The sequence below is a fragment of the Lipotes vexillifer genome, unplaced genomic scaffold (assembly GCF_000442215.2).
Source record: "Lipotes vexillifer unplaced genomic scaffold, Lipotes_vexillifer_v1.1 scaffold666, whole genome shotgun sequence".
Taxonomy (NCBI): domain Eukaryota; kingdom Metazoa; phylum Chordata; class Mammalia; order Artiodactyla; family Lipotidae; genus Lipotes; species Lipotes vexillifer.
In genome coordinates this window covers 4236882-4245711 of record NW_006787408.1, presented here as the reverse complement: position 1 = coordinate 4245711, position 8830 = coordinate 4236882, and positions in this window count along the sequence as shown.

Genomic DNA, 8830 nt, shown 5'->3' with positions numbered 1-8830 from the left:
TGTAGGGAACCCCCCTTCCCACACTAGGTCTCTACCCCCACTTTCTTGTCCTGATTCTCACTTGCCCTACAAATAGCAGGGAATTTGAGCCTGAGTCAGAAGCCCTCCCTCCACATGCTCACCTCCAGGAGAGCTTCGTTCTCCCATGGAGAGGCAGAGGCTCCAATCTGGTCACTTTGTCCTGAGGTGAGCAGTGTCCACTCCAGAGCTACCAGCACTCTTCAACATTCTCTCCATTTCATTTCCCTGCAAAAGGGGGTGTGTGGAAGGCAACCGTAGCCTGTATGAAGGCTCTCCTATGTGCCAAACTCTGGGCTAGGTACTTTGCATGTATTGCTCCGGAGTCCACTTCCTCTGCCCTGGTTCCCACTCCTCACTCCCGCTCTGCCCTTGAAAAACAACACAAACAAACTGAAACCTTGTGAACTCTCAGCAATTACTCTGAAGCTAGGCGAAAGTGCACAGAACTTGCAGCTCTCACACCTTGGTCATTTTCAGTTCCCTTTCTTGACAGTCATGTGACAGTGTGATGTCATTTAACCTTTCTGAGCCTCAATTTTCACATCTGTAAAATGAAGTAGAAGCTATATAGAAACCAATTTTTTATTTTAAAATTTCTTATTGTAGTAACTTTACTGAGGTGTAATTGACATCCTGCAAAGTGCACGTCAGTGCACAGTCCATTGAATTTTCAGGCCAAACATCCAAATACTGAGACTGAGAACCAAATACTGCCAGTATCACAGAGACTCTCGTGCCCTCCGCGAGTCAATAACCTCCCCTACTCCCATCAGGGTGCATACCAGCCCAACTTGTAAGAGCACAAATTCATTTTTGCCTAATTTTATACTTAATATAAATGAAATCATACAATATGTACTCTTTCATCTCTGGCTTCTCTCATTAAACATCATGTTTTTACATGCAGCAATAATGGTTTGTTTATTCTATATGCTGTAACGAATTCCACTGTGTGACTATACAACAGTTTATCCATTCTATATTTGTTGGCCATTTGGGTCATTGTTGTTGGGGGGGGCAAAGTGGTGAGGCATTATGAATAGTGTTTCTCTGAACTTCCTAGTATCTTTTTCCTAATATTTTTATTGTGATAAAATACGTATAACATAAATATTACTATCTTAAGCATTTTTCAAAATTAAGATATAATTGACGTATAAACATTATAGTAGTTTCAGATGTACAACATGATTCAATATTTGTATTTATTGCAAAATGATCACCACAATAAGTCTAGTTAACATCCATCATCTTGACCATTTTTTAGCATGTATTTCAGTAGTATTAAACACATAATTTTGTGCAACCATCACCACCATCCATCTCTATAACTTTTTCCATCTTATAAAACTGAACTTCTGTACTCAGTAAATACAAATTCCCCATTCCCGCTCCTCCCAGCCCCTGGCAACCACCATTCTATTTTCTGTCTCTGTGATTTTGATTACTCTAAGTACCTCATATAAGTGGTCTACTATATATCTTTTGGTGAACATTTATACTCATTCCTGTTTGACACAAGACTCTAACTTCTTTTTTTTTCTTTTTGGTTGTACCTTGTGGCATGTGGGATCTTAGTTCCCCAACCAGGGATCTAACCCATGCCCCCTGCAGTGGAAGCACGGAGCCCTAACCACTAGAAAACCAGGGAATTCCCTCTAATTTCTAATATTTCCTTTTTTGTGCCACTTTCAAGTAAATTTGAATTTGCACAGGTTAAAGCATCTGGATTTTGGTGACAAGCACATCCTTTCCTGGTAGTCTGGCTATGAAGGAATTTGAGAAGACTGGGGCTGAGAGAATTTCGCTAGCTCCCAAATGTACTTCCTTTAACAGGTGTGTAGCTGCATTTCAGTCCTGCACAAACCATCATAGCCCATTTCATGTGTTTTAATCCTGTTTCCAAAATTAGATATTCAGATCATTGGACAAAAAGGACCATATCTTTCCATTGTCTTATACCTCCCACAGAGCTGACCAGAGGCTGGGACAAAATGGATGGATATTCAACTGATTATTTTCATATTAAACCCATTAGGTTGGCCCACACTAGAATAGATTAGACTAGAGCAGCCAGTGGAGGAAGAATTGCCACGATAGGAGCTCCAAATTTTTCTGGAGTGGGCAAGGGCCCTGAAAACGGGCAAAAGTCTCTTTTCTGTAAGTCTTGGCAAAAGTCTCACTTGTGTTTCATTGGCTCTGATTTGGTCACATGCAGTCCCTGAAAAAAATTAATCCAGTCAGGGTCTTGCAATACATATATGCAGATTTTTAAAACTATATGTATATATGCTTTTCATTAACTTTTGAGATCATGAAATAAAGAAAACACATAGATGCAATATAGTGAATAATTAGTGAACAATTATGTAATCACTATGCAGATCCAGAGAGAAAACATAGCTGGCGTCCCCAAAGCCCTTATGCCATGTGTCTCTTCCTGATCACAACTCCCTCCCTCTCTCCCTCCAGAGATAATTATTATCCTGACTTTTATAGTAATTTTTTCCTTGTCTTTATAGTTCTGTCAAATACACATCTTTTAAAAATATAGTTTAGTTTTGACTGTTTTGAATTTTATATAAATACCAGTATTCTTTTCTGTCTTGTTTTTTTCACTCAGTATTGTTTTGTGATCAAACCATGCTATTTCATGTAGCTATAGTTCATTCATTTTCATTGCCGTATAGTACTTCAATCTGCAAATATGTCACAATTTATTTATTTATTCAATTGCTGTTGGATATTTTAGGTTGATTCCAGTTTAGGCTGATTTTGAATAATGTTGCCAGTACAGCCATTCCTATACACATTTCCTGATATATATGTTTAAACATTTCTCTAGTATATACATTTAGAAGTGAAATGGCTGGTTCATAATATATGCATATCTTCAACTTTACTATACTCTACCAAAGTGTTTTTAAAGTCCTACCAATTTACACTCCCATTAGCAATATACAAAAGTTCCCATTACTTCACATCCTTGCAAATACTTTATATTGTCAGACCTCTTAATTTTTGCCAAACTGATGCTTCTGTGGTAGATTTCCATTGTGATTTTAATTTGTATCTCCTTGTTTATTAATGGAATGACTGCTTTTTAATATATTTATTAAGTATTTGTACTTCCACTTTTGAGAGATGCCAAAGTCCTTTCCTCTTTTTTTTATCCTTTTTTTTTTTTCCTTTTTTTTTTTTCCTTTTTTTTTTTTTTTTTTTGCTTCACCACACAGCTTGTGGGATCTTAGTTCCTCGACCAGGGATTGAACCTGGGGCCTGGCAGTGAAAGAGCTGAGTCCTAACGACTGGACCACCAGGGAACTCCCTATAGACCATTTCTTATTGATCTTTTGAATAAGTTCCTTATATATTCTGGATCCAGGTCGCTTGTCAGTAGAACATGTTGGGAATATCTTCTCCTATTCTATGACTTATGGTTTCTCTTTCTTTATAGTATCTTTCAGTAAACAGAAAGTTTCTAATTTTAATGTAGTCAAATGTTTCAGTCTTTTCTTACATGGTTGATGCTTTTGTTTCACCTTGTGGTAGGTCTGTGATTCAACTAAAGTTCGTTTTTGTGTATGGTCTGTGTTAAGGGTTGAATATGTGGTTTCCTAATTTCAGTAAGTGCTGACAGAATGCTTATCAGAATAACTCTACTCATTTCAATCATACCATCAGTGCAAGAGAGTTCTTGTCTCCCCACACTGTCTTCAACATTTGCTATTATCTACCTTTCTATTTTTTGCCATTCTGACCAACAAGAGGTATCTTGTTTTAATGTAAAATTCTACCATCAATAATGAGTTTGAGTCACCATTGATTTTTGTGATGCTATCCAATGAAGCTATTAAGAAATCTATTTTTATTCTATATCTTGTTTCTTTTATGTCACCTAATTTTCTCTCAGAGCTTTTCTGTCTTTATCTTTTATGCTGAAATTTCAAAATGATGTATCTTCTTCCATTTAAAGGGTACTTGGTTTTGAACTCTTATTCACAACTTGGACATTCCAGATTGATCCTCCAAGTTTCTTTCATATTATTTACTACTTTTTTTTTTATAGCCTATTCTATTTTGGGGGGAGATATCAATGATCTCAGCTTCCTAAAACTTTACCTGTTCTCTGCTTATTTCTATTTTGTAACATGCCATCACAACCTTTTTTATTTTAATTTTTTTTAAAGCATTACTTAAAAAAAATAACTAATTTATTTATTTTTGGCTGCTTCTGGTCTTTGTTGCTACGCGTGGGCTTTCTCTAGCTGTGGCAAGCTGGGGCTATTCTTTGTCGCGGTGCACAGGCTTCTCATTGTGGTGGCTTCTCTTGTTGTGGAACATGGGCTCTAGGTGCACGGGCTTCAGTAGTTGTAGCTCACAGGCTCTAGAGCACAGGCTCAGTAGTTATGGCACAGTGGCTTAGGTGCTCTGTGGCATGTGGGATCTTCCTGGACCAGCGATCGAACTCGTGTCCCCTGCATTGGCAGGTGGATTCTTAACCACTGTGCCACCACGGAAGACCCACCTTCACAACCTTTTTTAAAAGTATGAGATTTTCTTATCTCTCGAAGCACATTAATTCAAGTTTATCTTTTTAAAAATTTCTGTTTCCTAAATTTTTTCAGTTAATTTCAAGACCTTTTGTGCAGCAACAGGGATGGACCTAGAGATTATCATACTAAGGGTAGTAAGCCAGATGAAGACAAATATCATATGATATCACTTATATGTGGAATCTAAAAATGTGATACAAGTGAACTTATTTATAAAACAGAAAGAGAGTCACAGGTATAGAAAACAAACTTATGATTACCAAAGGAGAAAGGGGGTGGGGGGAGTGATAAATTAAGAGGTTGGGATTAACATATGCACACTACTATATATAAAATAGATAACCAACAAGGACCAACTGTATAGCACAGGGAACTATACTCAATATTTGTAATAACTTTTGTAATAACCTATAAGGGAAAAGAATCTGAAATGGAATATATATATATATATATATATATATATATATAATATATACACATATATATAATATATATAAAACTGAATCACTGTGCTATACACCTGAAACCAACATGATATTGTAAATTAACTATAATTTAAAAAAAGAGTAACAAAAGTTTTTCTTCAAATGTCAGATTATCATTGATTACTTGTTCATACTTAGGATTAAAAAGTAATGAAACTATGACAGCAACTGTATGTAGAAAACTTAATGACTGTGGTTTTCCAGTTCAGCATGTAAGAAGCTTGGAAGACACCACTCCATCCTAATAACAAGTAAAAACCTGAACAAACTGAAAAATTAACAACTCTTCTTAGATCCATAAAAGAAGTGAGGTCACAGGGCAAACTGCTGCCCCCCAAATTGGAGAGATCAACAGATGAATATTGAGAATTACAACTTACTGGAGCAGAAACCCATGAGCAGCAGTTTTCACAGGAATCAGTTCTGAGGTAGGGAAACCTGAGCTGTAATTGACAAATTGTTGGAGGCTCAGTGTGGACAAGTCTGAGAAATAAAAACTCTAGGGGGAGCCAGTCATAGTGGAGCCCCTGTACCTGTTTTATCTCCAAGTCCTCAAAGTGAATATTGGAGGAAAAATTCCCTCATGCTTCCGGCAGGAAGGGGGAAAAATGAACCATTTTGAAATATGCCAGAGCATTCTGTTTTTCTTAACAAGTTCTACTCTAAGGAGAAACTAATTAACCAGAGACTAACATATTGGGTTTTATTAGAGCCTAACTGACCTGGGGAGAGGGAAATATGCAACCTCATCCCACCTAAGGGGTGGGAGGTACTGAAAAGCACAGGTAAAGTTCCACAACCCAGATACAGGCTCAACAAATTACTGAGACCTAAGTAAGAGACTAAAGAACACTTTCCTTCCACCCACACCTTACCACCTCATTATTAAAGGCTTATTTACAACAGTTTCTTTTACTCAGTACATTATTTCCAGGTATCAAAAAAAATTACAAGACATACTAAAATGCAAAACACATAGTTTGAAGAGACGAAGCAAGCATCAGAGCAAGACTCAGATATGGCAGGATGTTGGGATTATTGAACTGGAAATTTAAAACAGCTATGATTAATATGCTAAGAGACTAATGGATAAAATAGACAGCATGCAAGAACAAATGGGCAGTGTTAGCAGAGAGATGGGAATCCTAAGAAAGAACCAAAAAGAAATGCCAGATACAAAAAACTATAACAGAAGAATGACTCAAGCTACTCCCTCAACTTGAAAAATATAGACAAAAAATCTATAGATAACATCATACTTACTGGCAAGAAACTGAAAAGAAACTTTCTCGCAAATATCAGGAACAAAGCAAGGGCATCCCCTCTCACCCACTCATTTCCAGCATCACACTACAAGTCCTGACTAATGCAGCAAGGCAAGAAAAGAAAAGGTCTATAGATCGGGAAGGAAGAAATAAAACTGTCTTTGTTTGTAGATGACATGGTCACCTATGTAGAAAATCTTAAAGAATCTGCAAAAACATCTGGAACTAATAAGCAATTATAGCAAGATTTTAGGATATAAGATTAACTTACAAAAGTCAATAGCTTTCCTATATACCAGCAATGAATAAGTGAAATTTGAAATTAAAAATGTGATGCCGTTTATATTAACACACGTGAAAATGAAATATATTTCGTTATGCAAAATCTAACAAAATATGTATAAGATCTATATGAGGAAAACTATAGAACTCTGGTGAAAGAAATCAAAGAAGAACTCAATAAATGGAGAGATATTACATATCTGTGGGTTAGAAGACTCAACAGTGTCATCATTTCTTCCTGACTTGATCTATAGATTCAATGCAAGCCCAATCGAAACCCCCCAAGTTATTTTGTGGATATTGACAAACACATTCTAAAGTTTATATGTAAAGACAAAAGACCCAGAGTGGCCAACACAACATTGAAGTAGAAAAACAAAGTTGGGGCTTCCCTGGTGGCACAGTGATTGAGAGTCCACCTGCCGATGCAGGGGACACAGGTTCGTGCCCTGGTCCGGGAAGATCCCACATGCCACGGAGCGGCTGGGCCCATGAGCCATGGCCACTGAGCCTGTGCGTCCAGAGCCTGTGCTCCGCAACAGGAGAGGCCACAACAGTGAGAGGCCCATGTACCGCAAAAAAAAAAAGAAAAACAAAGTTGGAAGACTTCCATGGCCCGACTTCAAGACTAAATATGAAGCTACAGTAATCAAGACAGTATGATATTGGTGAAAGAATAGACAAGTTTCTCAATGGAACAAAACAGAGAGCCCAGAAATAGACCCACACAAACGTAGTCAATTGATCTTTGACAAAGACAATACAATGGAGCAAAGGTAGTCTCCTCAATAAAAGGTGTAGGAAAAACTGGAAATCCGCACACACAAAAAAAATGAATCTAGATGCAGACTTTACACCATTCATAAAAATTAACTCAATATGAATCACAGACCTAAATATAAAACACAAAACTATAAAACTCCTGGAAAATAGCATAGGACCTAGGGTTTGGCAATGACTTTTTGAATACAACTCCAAAAGTGTACTCTGTGAAAGAAAGAATTGATAGATTTTATCAATTGGTGGCCATGATGGAGTAGGAAGACCCTGAGCGCACCTCCTCCCACAAGCACATCAAAATTACAACTAATTACAGAGCAACTATCTATGAGAACAGCCTGAAAACTAGCAGAAAAGATTTTCCACAACTAAAGATATAATGAAGGAACCACACCAAGATGGGTAGGAGGGGTAGAGATAGGGTGTCGTCAAGACCCACACCTCTGGGTAGGCGATTCACAAATGAGAGAATAATCAAAACTTCAGAGGTTCTCCCCAAGAAGCAAGGGGTCAAAACCCCAGCCCAGCGTTCCTGCACTGGGAAGATGAGCCCCCAGAATGCCTGGCTTTGAAGGCCAGTGGGGGCTGGCATTCATGGAGAGCTATAAGGTTGCAGAAAACAGAAACTCTGCTCTTAAATGGCATGTGCAAAATCTCACACACTCCAAGTCTTAGTGCAGAGGCAGTAATTTGAAAGGACCCTGGGTTAGACCCACTTGCTGATCTTGGAAAGCATCCCAGAGAGGCAGGAGACAACTGAGACTTCCCTGGGGACATAGATGCTGGCAGCAACCATTTTGGGGAGCTTGTTCTACTTGTACTGGAAAGAGCCATTTTGGAGCCCTCCCTCTAGCCTATTAGTACTGGAGGCTTACTACCCACCAAGAGGCTGACATCAGCCCCAGGGCCTACCAGACCCAGAGTCAGCTGCCCTGCGACCCAGCCCCAACTCACCAGTCAGCTGGCAGCCACCACACAAGGCAGGGCCTGGCAGCCAACTGGGCTGGGGGCCAACCCCACTTACCAGGTTGTCCGCAGTAGTTGATCCTGCCATAATAGAAGGGCCCAGGCAGCCCACATAGAGCATATGCTCATAGGGGCATACCCATAGAGCATAGAGTACTGGTGACCAGAGGAGAATGTGCTGCTGGACCCCATAGGACATCTGCTACATAAGGCCACTTCTACAAGATTTGGAAGTGTAACTGACCTACTTAATGCATAGAAATAAACACATAGAATTAGGTAAAATGAGGAGACAGAGGAATAAATTCCAAACAAAGGATCAAAATAAAACCCCAAAAGAACTAAGCCAAGTGGAGATAAGTAATCTACCTGATAGAGTTTGAGGTAATGATCATAAAGATGCTCAATGAACTCAGGAGAAGAATGGGTGAACACAGTGAGAAGTTTAACAAAGAGTTAGAAAATATAAAGAAGA